Source organism: Trachemys scripta, chromosome 11 (assembly GCF_013100865.1).
Source record: "Trachemys scripta elegans isolate TJP31775 chromosome 11, CAS_Tse_1.0, whole genome shotgun sequence".
Classification (NCBI taxonomy): Eukaryota; Metazoa; Chordata; order Testudines; family Emydidae; genus Trachemys; species Trachemys scripta.
The window spans coordinates 62,503,644-62,516,994 of record NC_048308.1 but is presented as its reverse complement, the minus strand read 5'-3'; the positions used below and the strand labels follow the sequence as shown (position 1 = coordinate 62,516,994).

The following is a 13,351-nucleotide window of genomic DNA, read 5'->3' as shown; positions in this document are numbered from 1 at the left end:
CATTGTGTGGGCTGCAGTGTCCACGCGCCCCTCTGTGCAGTGCATTGTGTGGGCTGCAGTGTCCACGCGCCCCTCTGCGCAGTGCATTGTGGGGGCTGCAGTGTCCACGCGCGCCTCTGTGCAGTGCATTGTGGGGGCTGCAGTGTCCACGCGCCCCTCTGCGAAGTGCATTGTGCGGGCTGCAGTGTCCACGCGCGCCTCTGTGCAGTGCATTGTGCGGGCTGGAGTCTCCACGCGCCCCTCTGTGCAGTGCATTGTGCGGGCTGTAGTCTCCACGCGCCCCTCTGCGCAGTGCATTGTGGGGGCTGTAGTTGCACCACGCGGTGCATTGTGGGGGTTGTAGTCTCCTTGCGCACCCCCCTCCCCGCGCGGTGCATGGTGGGGGCTGTAGTTTCCCCACGCGGGCAGGCTGTACTCCGTCCCCTAGCGCGTGGCGCAGCGCCGGTCCGGGCTCCGCGTGACTCTGCAGCCCGGTCCGTGCGCTCCGGGCTTTGTCCCCAGGCCGGGCGGGGGCTGGGACCGACCGGGCCGGGCCTCGGGTGAGGAGCCCCGCAGCAGCCCAGGTAGGGCGCGGAGGGACGGCCCGGGGGCTTTGCGCGATGCCCCGGTACCGCCGGCTGCAGCCCGGGCAGGTGCGCGGGGCCGAGGCAGCCGTGGCCGGGCAGAGCGGTGCGGGGCTGGCCCCCGGCTGTGCATGGAGGGACAGGGTGTGCAAATGGAAACGGTGAGAGTGCGGCGCCCGCTCCGCGCCCCGGGCCGGAAAGGCGGCAGGGCAGCCCCAGCGCAGCGCTGGGAGCGCGGGGCCGCGCGGAGTCGGGGGGCGCCGGGTCGGACCGGCGGGGAGCCGGCCCAGATCCCGGCCCCGGCCCCGTGTGTTTTATGCCGAGCGGTTGTCCAGCGGCTAACCCCGAACGAGCGCGCTCTGCAGAGCTGCCGCCGTGCTCTTTGGCTGGGTATCGGCCCAATTTTATATACCACTCTTAATAAAATACCGTCACAAGTTCCCTCCAAAAATCCAATCCCCGGTAAATCTGAAATCCCAAAGTGTCCGTATTGGAACATTGTGAGAGAGGGAAAGCGGGGATTTAGAAGGGAAACGCTTTTCATCTTTTGCCAAGTGATATAATGAGAAGAAATAGTTCCTGAGATGGACCGAGAATCCTCTGGGTTTAAAATGTGCTCCTCTGCAAAAATCAATAATCTGTTTCATTCCAGTGTTTGTTGTTGCAGCTGTTTAAAAAAAAAAGCCTCAAACAAACGACCTCCCTTTTCTTTTCCAAGATCCTTACCATTTCACTTTTGGGTTTTGGATGCATTTTAGCAATTCCCCGAATGAGCCCCATATTCTCTAGAGCAGGGGTTCTCAAACTTTTGTATAGGTGACCCTTTTCACATAGCAAGCCTCTGAATGCGACCTCCCCGTATAAATTAAAAACACTTTTAAATATATTTAATACAATTATAAATGCTGGAGGCAAAGCAGGGTTTGGGGTGGAGCCTAACAGTTCGTGACCCCCCCCCCCATGTAATAACCTGATGACCCCCAGTTTGAGAACCCCTGCTCTAGAACATTACTCTGCACTGATTTTATTATTGCACGTTTCTGACCCTTGCCATCCCTGTTTCCATTTCTACATTTCCCACTTGGCATCCATTGGATTGTTTGCAGTGTTTGCACTGGAGCAGATGTCAGTTTGATTAACCGAGGACAGTTCTCTAACTGTGCACCCACATTATGGAGCTCAGCCAAGCTCTGGGAGTGGGGTTTTACTTGGTGCAAGCATTAAGCAACTTTCTCACTCAGGGGTGTGAAAACCCCCCCCCTGAGCACAGCAAGTTGCAGCGCTGTAAAGCACCCGTGTAAACAGTGCCCCAGGCTGGGAGCCGTGCCCCTCGTTGAAGTGGTTTTTTTAAGAGCACTGGAAGAGTAATTTTCCCTCTCTTGATATTCATCCCTTCTTGTCAACTGTTGAGAATAGGCCACTTCCACCCTTAATTGAATTGGTTGGTAAGGCAACTCCCATCTTTTCATGTGCTGTGTGTATATATATATACTGCTTACTGTATTTTTCACTCCATGCATCTGATGAAGTGGGTTTTAGCCCACGAAAGCTTATGCCCAGATAAACTTGTTACTCTCTAAGGCAGAGGCAGGCAAACTTTTTGGCCTGAGGGCCGCATTGGGTTTAGGAAATTGTATGGCGGGCCGGTTAAGGGCGGGGGTCGTGGCCCAGCCCCGCACCCAACCCCCCCCTCCCCGGGACCCCTGCCCCATCCACCCCCTCCCACTCCCGGTCCTCTGACCACGCCCAGAACCACTGCCCCCTGCCACCCCATCCAATCCCTCCTCTCATTCCTGACAACCCCCCCCGGGACCCTGGCCTCATCCAACCACCCCTTCTGAGTGCCCCGGGAACCCCTGCCTCTGATTGCCCCCCGCTGGCCCATCCAACCTCCCCCCTCATTCCTGACTTCCCCCCTGGGACCCCTGCCCCATCCAACCATCCCTTCTCCCTGTCCCCTGACTGCCCCCGGAACCCCTGCCCATTACTGCCCCCCCCACCCCATCCAACCCCCCCTCCTTCCTGATTGCCCCCTGGGGACCCCTGGCCCATCCAACCACCCCTTCTCCCTGTCCCCTGACTGCCTCCAGACCCCCTGCCCCTGACTGCCCCCCTGTTCCCTGCCCTCTGACCGCCCCAACCCCTATCCCCCCCCCCCCCCCCCCCCCCCGAACTCCGCTGCCCTCTATCCAATCCCCCCGCTCCCTGCCCCCTTACCACGCTGCCTGGGCCCGGCTGGAGACCGCAGGGGGTTGAGGCTCTTGTGTGTGGCAGCCAGGATGGGAATCCTGTCGGGGTAACAGCCTCCTGGCTAGAGCAGGTGCTGCTGTCACCCTGGTGTAGCTGTCCCATGTGGGAAGGGCAATGAACTGTGCTGGCACGAGCCACCTGCGTTCGCCCAGGGGCTGTGTTTAGCCTGGGGCTATCCCAGGGTAACTGTGTCAGTTAGAGTCCCCTGTAACTGAATTAGCTATGCTGGCGCCCAGTTTGCGTGCGGAACTGCTGATTAGGAATCTGGGTGAGCTAAACAGCAACAAGTCACTCCAAAACTGAAATGAGCAGCCCCTGGGTATTGGCACTGGTTTCATTTAATCCAGCTGCTGCCACTTGCTGTGTCGGCAAGGCCCGAGAAACTAAGGCCTGGTCGATGCTAAAAGGTTAGGTCCACGGAGCCACGTCGGTCAGGTGTCTGAAACAGCCACACCCCTGAGTGCCTTAGCCATGCTCTGTGTGGATGCAGTTCAGTCGATGGAAGCATTCTTCCATCGACCTGGTTGCTGTTGCTTGGGGAGGTGGAGAAACTCCTTCCATTGTTGTAGTCTGCGTCTGTGCTACAAAGTTACCACCAGCAGCTTACCTACAGCACCACAGTTATGCCACTGTACTGCCTGGAGTGTAGACATAGCCTAAGAAACTTCGTTTCCATGTGTGGTTGCTAGACTGTACAGCCAAGCATACCAGTCCTTCCCCCGCACTCCCGCATCTGCCTGTCCCTCACCCACCCAAAGGCAAGTACCCCAAAGTCAAGAATTGCAAACTTACGGTTCTCGTAGCACCTAGCTCAGTGACTCTGTGATATCTATATTAAGGCCTAGATGAAGGATTAGCAGACACCTTGCCAGCGTGTCATGTGCAAGAGTCATGCTGCTGTGGGAACCTTCAGTCTTACTTGCTTCGTTTTTGTTCTCTTGGGCACTAAGCTTGTTTCCTGTGAACGGCCTGCACTGGGTTGAACCTTGGAAGTTCTTCAGGAACTGGGGATCAGGGAAAGGAATCCTTCCCTGCAAACTACTGGAGACTGGACCAGTATTTGCCAGAGGCAGAGAATAGGTGGAATGGAGGGGCACCAGTGCCCAAGGCCCACATGATGGCAGGGAAGTGATTACATGAGATATACCCAGCTGATCCCAGAAAGTGATCTGCACCCATACGCTGCACCCACCCTGCCGCCCCCAAGGCCACTGCCAAATCTGACCTGGGCAAAAATTCCTTCCCAGCCCTACCTATGGCGATCAGTTAGACCTTGAGCATGAGAGCAAGAACCAGCCAGCCACATGCTCGAGAGAGAGAATGCTCAGGGCCACCTCAGAGCCCTGGCCCATCCTGTCCAGTGTCCCATCTCCAGCCATGGCCATCCCTGGTGCTGCAGAGGAAGGAGAGAGGCAAAAAGACAAATGGGATACTTGGGGGTGGGGAAGGAATCCTGTGGCAGAAGCCCTGAAGCATGAGATTTTAGGGACATCAGACATTAGCCGGAAAGGACCCCCTGGGCTTCTGAGCCCTGCACCCTACCACTACATGCATCCCTGTCATACAGTCACACTCGTATATTTGTCCGCCTCTCTCTCAAAACTAATTGAATTGTTTGCCCCCACAATTCCTGTTGGGAGGCTGTTCCAGAACCGCTCCACTCTCATGGTTAGAAACCTTCTCTTAATTTCCAGCCTGGATTTGTTCCTGGCCAGTTTAGCCCCATTTGTTCTTGTGCCCCATTGTCCATTAGCTTAAATAGCTCCTCACCCTCACTGGTGTTGCTCTTTGTTAATACACCAGAGGTGACCGTATCCGCTCTCAGCCTTTCTCAGCAGTTCTCAAACTGTAGGTCAGGACCCCAAAGTGGGTCGTGACTCCATTTTAATGGGGTCGTTGGGGTTGTCATTAGACTTACTGGGGCCAAAGCCAAAGCCCGAGGTGGCGACGCTCAGGTTACAGGTCCCCTGCCTGGGGCTGAATCCCTTGGGCTTCGACTTTGTCTCTCCACCCAGGGCAGCGGGACTCTGGCAGGCTCAGACTTCAGTCCCCCCTCCTGGGGTCATGTAATAGTTTTTGTTGTCAGAAAGGGGTCGAGATGCAATGAAGTTTGAGAACCCCTGTGCTAGGCTAAAGGAGCCAACTTCCTCCAGTCTCCTGTCAGAAAGAAGGGCCAGAGGGTGTTGGTTGTGTCAACAGCTGTATAGCTACCAGCGCTTTATTAGAACACAAGATGCTGGACACACTTAGTAAAAGAATAAATGGTGAATAAAGTGTCTCAAACCAAAGCCCTGAATGTGCCTGTAGGTTTCCGCTGGTCCCTTGATTTGCTTTGTCAGCTCTGCACAAGAAGCTCTGATCTTCAGCTGCTTACACAGCGTGCAATTTTGCTTACACAAGTAGTGCCATGGACTTTGGCCAGATTATCCATGTGTATAAGCATGTGCAGGACGGGGGCCTTTAGACATAATCTGCAAATGGGATGAGCTAAGAAATGCCAGCTGCCTCCCCATGGCTTCATTCTCTTTGTTCTTCAGGTTTCTGACATGAATGTTCCTGGCTGAGCCTGTGGCATAGCCAGGAAGCTGGCCACGCTCCTCGTTTGCATCTCAGCGAGCCTCATGGTGCACGAACTTCTGCACGGAACTGCAAGCTTCCCACGTTCGCTCAGTCTGCTCTAGTGATCATCAGCCTGTTGTTGCTTGGAATGTTTGCCCTTGTGGGCAGTGGCGGTCTGGGGTCTGAGCATTACCTGTCCCCCTTAGAGATGGTTCTCCGAGAACAGAGCTGTGGTGTGTGGATTGGTGAGAGTAGGGAAGCTTGTGCTGCCCCTGTTATGTGGACTCCAGTCACCGAGGCTCTTTGCTGCTGGGCTCGGGGACTGTCAGCCCAGCACCTTCCACCTGCATGACATGCACTGAAATGGCTGGTCTGCATCAGTTAACTCAACTATAGGTGTCTAATCCGTTAAAGAGCAGTGACTCACCCTCTCTGACTGTGGAGCTGGTTCTGCTGTGGGTCAGCTGGTACCGAAGGGTCTTCTACACTGCAAAGTGCACCCTTGAACTGAAGATACAGCTTTAAACTGGTGCCAAAGGCTTGGGGGGTACCCTGAATTCAGTTTAAACCAGGTGTACTTCGGTTTAGCTTAAGTCAGTTTGGAACAGGTTTAAGCGAAATTGAAAGAAGCCACCCTTGAACTGAAGGCAGAGTGTCCACCGAAAAACTGATTTAAGTTATATCAGTGCCACTTCTGCCATTGGGACTGTTCTGAAAAGGGTAACCATACGCCAAACGCCAGCCCAGTATCAGTACTGAGAGTCAATGAAAGATAGTACTAAAAACAATGCATGAGATTTACAAAATACCAGACAAGAAGAACAAAGCTATGTGGAGATATGGGGGGCAGCCACCCCGCTGTTATCTGATTCATGCACAAGCCTGATCCGCTTACATCTAATAAATAATAGCAGCAGGTCTAAACCCCAGGAAAAGGCCTTGAGATAACAGCAAAACATTCCTCCTACCCTGTAGCAGGACGGGCCAGCTTCTCAGCTGTGCACTTCACCGGCTGCCGCTCAGTGGGAAGGATGGTGGTTTTTCATGGTCATGGAATGTTTTTGCAGCTTTCTTGAGCTCACAGACGGCCAAATGTCAGGCTGTGTGTGTGTGTGTTGGGGGCAGACAGAGGGAAGAAGTTCTCACCGTCCCATTGGAATGGCCATGCTGGGTCAGATCAATGGTCCATCTCGCCCGATATCCTGTCTTCAGACAGTGGCCAATGCCAGGTGCTTCAGAGGGAATGAACAGAACAGGGCAATTTATCGAGTGATCCATCCCCTGTCATCCACTCCCAGCTTCTGGCAAATAGGCTAGGAACACCCAGAGCATGGGGTTGCATCCGTGACCATCTTGACTAATAGCCAGTGACCTTTATCTAGTTGTTTTGTGAACTTTGTTATAGTTTTCACCTTCACAACATCCCCCTGGTAACCAATTCCACAGGTTGACTGTGTGTTGTGTTAAGAAGTACTTCCTTTTGTTTGTTTTAAACCTGCTGCCTATTAATGTCATTGGGTGACCCCTGGTACTTATGTTATGTCAAGGAGTAAATAACCCTCCTTATTCGCTTTCTTCACACCATCCTTGATTTTATAGACCTCTATCATATCTCTCCCCTCCCCCCCCCTCGGTCATCTCTTTTTCTAGCTGAACAATCCCAGTCTTTTTAATCTCTCCTCATACGGAAGCTGTTCCATACCCCTGATCATTTTTGTTGTCCTTCTCTGTACCTTTTCCAATTCTAATGTATCTTTTTTGAGATGGGGTGACCGGAACTGCACACAGTATTCAAGGTGTGGGTGTACCATGGATTTATATAGAGATATTATGATATTTTCTGTCTTATTATCTATCCTAATGGTTCCTAACATTCTGTTAGGTTTTTTGACTGCCACTGCACATTGAGTGGATGTTTTCAGAGAACAGCTAATTTAGACCCAATTATTTTATATGTATAGTTGGGATTATGTTTTCCAATGTGCATTACTTTGCATTTATCAGCATTGAATTTCATCTGCCACTTTGTTGCCCAGTCACCCAGTTTTGAGAGATCCTTTTGTAACTCTTCACAGTCTGTTTTGGACTTAACTGTCCTGAGTAATTTTGTATCATCTGCAAATTTTGCTACCTCACTGTTTACCCCTTTTTCCAGATTATTTATGAATATGTTGGACTGCACTGGTCCCAGTAGAGGCCCACTATTTACCTCTCTCCATTCTGAAATCTGACCATTTATTCCTACTCTTTGTTTCCTGTCTTTTAACCAGTTACAGATCCATGAGAGGACCTACCCTCTTATTCTATGACTGCTTACTTTGCTTAAGAGCCTTTGGTGAGGGACCTTGTCAAAGATTTTCTGAAAGTTCAAGTACGCTATATCCACTGGATTACCCTTGTCCACATGTTTGTTGACCCCTCAAAGAATTCTAATAGATTGGTGAGGCATGATTTCCCTTTAAAAAAAAAAAACTATGTTGATTCTTTCCCAACAAATCCTGTTAATCTATGTGTGATAATTCTGTTCTCTACTATAGTTTCAACCAATTTTCCTGGTACTAAAGTTAGGCTTACCAGTCTTAATTGCCAGGATCACCTCTGGAGCCTTTTTAAAAAATTGGCATCACATTAGCTATCCTCCAGTCATCTGGTACAGAAGCTGATTTAAATGATAGGTTACAGACTACAGTAAGTAGTTCTGAAGGAACTCAAATGTGAAATTGCAGAACTCTTGGGTGAATACCATCTGGTCCTGGTTACTTATTACCATTTAATTTATCAATTTGTTCCAATTTGCTCCTCTACTGACATCTAAATCTGGGACAGTTCCTCAGATTTGTCACCTAAAAAGAATGGGTCAGGTGTGGGAATCTCTCTGACATCCTCTGCAGTGAAGACTGATACAAAGAATTCATTTGGCGTCTCTGCAGTGGCCTTGTCTTCCATGAGTTCTCGGCGTCACCACTGTCCAGTGGCCCCCTGATTATTTGGCAGGCTTCTGACATAATTTAAAAAAATTGCTGTTAGTTTTTCAGTCTTTTGCTAGTTGCTCTTCAAATTCTTTTTTTGCCTGCCTAACTGTACTTTAACTTTAGCTTATGCTTCTATTTTTCTCAGTAGGATTTAACTTCCAATTTTGAAAGGATTCCGTTTTGCCTCAGACTGTTTCTTTTACTTTGTTATTTGGCCATGGTGGCACTTATTTGGTCTTCTTACTGTGTTTTTTAATTTGGGGCATACATTTAATTTGAGCCTCTATTATGGTATTTTTAAAAGTTTCCATGCAGCTTGTAGGCATTTCACTTTTGTGGCTGTACCTTTTAATGTCCATGTCCATTTAACTGGCTTCCTCTTTCTGAAGTTTAATGCTACTGTGGTATTCCCCCTCCCCCAAAGGATATTTAATTTAATTATATTATGGTCACTATTATCGAGGGGTTCTCTTGGATCAGATCCTGTGCCCCACTTAGGACTAGATCAAGAATTGCCTCTCCTCTTGTGGGTTGCAGGACCAGCTGCTCCAAGAAGCAGTCATTTTAAGGTGTCTAAAAACTTTATCTCTGCCCTCTTTCCCCCCCCCCCCATCCTGAGGTGACATAAATATATGGAGATATACCTATATCATAGAACTGGAAGGGACCCCGAAAGGTCATCGAGTCCAGCCCTCTGCTTTCACTAGCAGGACTGATTTTGCCCCAGATCCCTACGTGGCCCCCTCAAGGATTGAGCTCACAACCCTGGGTTTAGCAGGCCAATGCTCAAACCACTGAGCTATCCCTCCCCCCATGTACTCAGTCAATATAGGGATAGTTGAAATCCCCCATTATTATTGAGTTTTTTATTTTAATTGCCTCTCTAATCTCCCTGGGCATTTCACAGTCACCTCACCATCCTGGTCAGGTGGTTGGTAGTGTATTCTTACTGTTATATTCTTATTATTCAAGCATGGAATTACTATCCCTAGAGATTCTGTGATACAGTTTCTGTGGTATGGGTAAAACGTTATACAGAACTGTTGAACGTCAAGGTAGATACGGAGAGGAGTTGCTAAGACTGAATGTTGCATGCACATGGATGCAGATTGAAGTGTGTCCATGCCCCTCTCCGAGTTACCCATGGAGCCCTCAAATGCACCGTGCCTGGTAGAGACCTTTAACTGTAGAGTGATTGCAATGCTACGTTCCTTCAGGGACTGACGTCTCTAAAGTGTGCCCAGTCTGTGACGGTGCAGGGACCAGGACCCAGCCTCTAGTTCTGCAACTTGCCACTCTCTGACCAAGTGAGGATGGCCTGTCAGCTGGTATGTCACAAGGGTGAGTTTGTGAGTGTTTGGCAGAAGGACCAGCATCCGAGCTAGGAGTGAGGGTCTAACTGCCTTGAGAGGGCAGGAGTTGGACAGATAATTGGCCAAGGTCCCTCCCTCAGAAGCCAAAGGAGTCCCCTCACCAGAGATAAATTGGGCCCTAGGTGTCTGATTTGCCCAGGTTAGGCCCGGCTGCAGTGATCTGGTTTGTCATTTGTCAGGGATCTATAGACTTATTGATCAATGAGGAGATAAGTAAGAACTTCTCTCATCTGCTTACTGGTGGAGTTCAGTGTATTTGTGGGGAGTGGGCAGGGCTGTCCGAACCAGATACAGTCAAAAGATGTCAGTTTTGCCTTAAACTGATGGATAAAGTTACCTGCATATTAGAAGGGTTTCCTCCCCTGCCCACAGTAGGAAGTATCTCCTGCGCTGCAAGTCCCAGGGAATGTTGGGTATCTGCTGTACTTGGCAGGTGTATAAGGGCTGTTGCGGTAGGTAGAGTCTATATTGTAGGGTGATGGTGATGTCATTTGTCTTTCCCTCTTTCCGGTCCCAAGGGATTTAAATCGATGAGGTCATGGGATAGGAAGTAAGTTTACAAATCTTGTTCTGGGCATTATTCCAAATAAGAGCATACTGAGCAGAACACTTGCTGAAGAGGTCTGGAGATCAGAGGCGGGCAAACTTTTTGGCCTGAGGGCCTCATCGGGTTTCAGAAATTGTATGGAGGGGCGGTTAGGGGAAGCTGCGCCTCCCCAAACAGGCAGGCGTGACCCAGCCTCCACCCCCCCCCCCCCCCCCCCCCCCCCCCCCCCCCCCCCCGGACCCCTGCCCCATCCAACCACCCCTTCTCTCTGACTGTCCCTGGAACCCCTGCCCCCATTCAACCCCCCTGTTCCCCGCCCTCTGACTGCCCCGACCCCATCCACATTCCCTGACCACCGCCCCCCCGAACTCCCCTGCCGTCTATCCAACCCCCCTTCCCCGTTCCCTGCCCCCTTACCGTGCCGGTGGCTGGCGGCGCAGCTGCACCATGACAGGCAGCCACGCCTCCTGGCTGGAGCCAGCCACACGCCACGCAACACAGAGCACTGGGTCACGCCAGGCTCTGCCGCTGCGCTGCCCCAGGAGCTTGCCGCCCAGAGCATTGCGCGGGTGGCGCAGTGAGCTGAGGCTGCGGGGGAGGGAGAACAGCAGGGGAGGGGCTGGGGGCTAGTCGCCTGGGCCAGGAGCTCAGGGGCTGTGGAGAGCGGTGCCGTGGGCCGGATGTGGCCCATGGGCCGTAGTTTTCCCACCTCTGCTGTAGATGCTGAAAGATTTGGACCCCCTTCCTAAGGAATTGACCAATGCCCTTTACTTAGATTCTGAACTGGATGTCGGGATTTCTAGTCACCTTATTTGTTGAGTGGATGCGATGGTCCTGCTTTGAGCAGGGGGTTGGACTAGATGACCTCTTGAGGTCCCTTCCAACCCTGAGATTCTATGTTCTATGATTTAGCACTAACACTTTACTCACTGAACCCCCTTAAGTCTTGCTTTTGCCAAACCACAAATTTAGCTAACTCTCTCACACATCCCCCCTGCCTCTGGCCCAGCAATCTCACTCCATTTCTCAGGAAAGATTTAAGGGCAGAGAGACCTCAAAAACCAGTCTTACAGAATGCACTATATTTGAATTCTCTGAAGAATAGCTAAACTACACATGTCAAAATAAATGAATACTTGTCATGCAGTCGGTTTAATTGTTTTAACTGGGTTTGTTTGCGTACTTACTAATCTGGTGATCTCAAAAGTTCTCCCAGTCATTAGTGTCCATTTTACTATTTTTTCATTCCCCTTTGTCTTGTTTATTAAAAAAAGATCCATCAATTCCAAAAAGTTAGTACTAGAGCTGGTCAGGACTGTTTTGACAAAATGATTTTTTCAGAAAATGCCAGTTCATCAAAACCAAAACATTTTGTGAGAAAGGGTTAGTTTGAATCAATTTTCCAACTTGAAAAAATATCCAAAAATTGTCAAAACATTGCAATTTAAACAAAAATTCCATTTTTCTAGTTTGAAATTACTTTTTGTTTTGAAGCCTAGCCAATTATGGTAAAAAAAAAATATTTTTTTGTTTTGGTTACGTGGCCACAATTAAAAAGGAATCATTCCAGTTGACCTGAACCAGTTTGGTTTTTTTAGATTTTTGATTTGCAAAAACTTTCAAGAGTATGATTTTTCATCCTGAATTGAGATGGGAAATGTTTTTGAAATTTACAGGCACTTACTAAAGAGAACTGCAGATTGTAATTCTCTCATGATCTGAGCTTCCCAGCACATCCCTTTGAGGGCATCCCAACCAAGTGTTCACATTAGCAGGCGATCATCTTTCCTAGCCTGAGTTATGGTGGGAGAAGTAATATCTTTTGTTAGACCAATTTCTATTGGTGAAAGAGACAAGCTTTCAAGCTTACACAGACTTCTTCTTCATAGGTAAGCATAAAAGCTTCTCTTTCAGCGACAGAAGTGGGGGCAATACAAGATACCTCACTCGCCTTGTCTCTCTAATATCCTAGGACCCACATGGCTGCAACAACACTGCAAACAGTTATAAAGCTATGTCTATTGCCTGTTGTTGGGGGACAAGTTCTCAGAAAGTGCTCAGTGATGGATCTGGTTCTGAATAATTAGGGTGTTTGCCTGTAAGAAGAGATGTGAATTTTGAGCTGTAAAGCTTTGCAAACAGAAGAATTTTGGAAACCACAACAGACTGCACAGGCCCCCATGCATCTGCAATTTTTTAAACTAGAGGTGCTGAATGGCTTATAGTGCTGTAATAGGGGACCAGGTAAAAAGCTCAGCGATGGAACTTTGTGTGGGCGTTCACTTGTGACATGGTGTGAAAATGGCTCTCTTGTGAATTAGAATCCCACGGGATCCTCCCCTGTCTTCTCCTTTCCTGTTCTGTCCTGGGGGCCATGTGTACTCTGCAGCGTTGTGTTCTGGGATGCTAAGCATTTTGTGGTGGCCACTTACAGACCTGCTAGTAGCAGCTGGTAAGGAGATGTCAGTCTGCAGGAATGCTGTAGGGGCACCAAGTGGATCATCCTACAGATGTTGTAAGATGCATGCTGGGTGCTGTAAATACCATTTGCTCATAAGAGCTGATCACAATTTTTTTTGAACAAAAAGTGACCTTTATTTGAAACCAAAATTTCTGCAAGAAGCTTTTAGGGTCGTCCCCCCCCCCCCCATTTTCTGGATTTTTGTTTTTGTGTTGTTCCTATCTCCCATTTTATCACTAAATGCAATAAAATGAATTATGTCTGTGGGGTATTTTTTTCCCTTTTTCATTTTTTTTTGACAGTCTAGCTCTTCAAAACATCCTCGCATTTGGAGAACATTAGTGACAAAAGGAAAAATGGAAAAGTGAAGGGGAAAATCACTAACCATCATTCATTTTTTTTCACAGGCAACTTTAATCTGGCGTTTCCTAAGTTTTGCAACCTTAATAATGTTCTTTGAACACAATTTTTGTGTGGGGTGTGTGTGTATATACCAGGGACTGGCAACCTTTGGCACGTGGCCCGCCCCATTTACTTGCCGCGTCTGCAGGTTCGGCTGATCGCGGCTCCCACTGGCTGTGGTTCGCTGTCCCAGGCCAATGGGGGCTGCGTGAAGTGGGGGCCAT

At 49.6% G+C, this 13,351-nt stretch overlaps 1 protein-coding gene across 1 annotated transcript in view; it reads left to right on the top strand.

Annotated features, from left to right (window-relative positions):
* The first annotated feature begins 386 nt into the window (after positions 1-386).
* The window catches only part of SLC19A1 (solute carrier family 19 member 1), a 36,050-nt gene continuing 23,085 nt past the window's right edge, over positions 387-13,351 (top strand). The window contains 1 exon segment of the mRNA XM_034786170.1: positions 387-563. The gene's annotated coding sequence lies outside the window, so the exon portion shown is untranslated.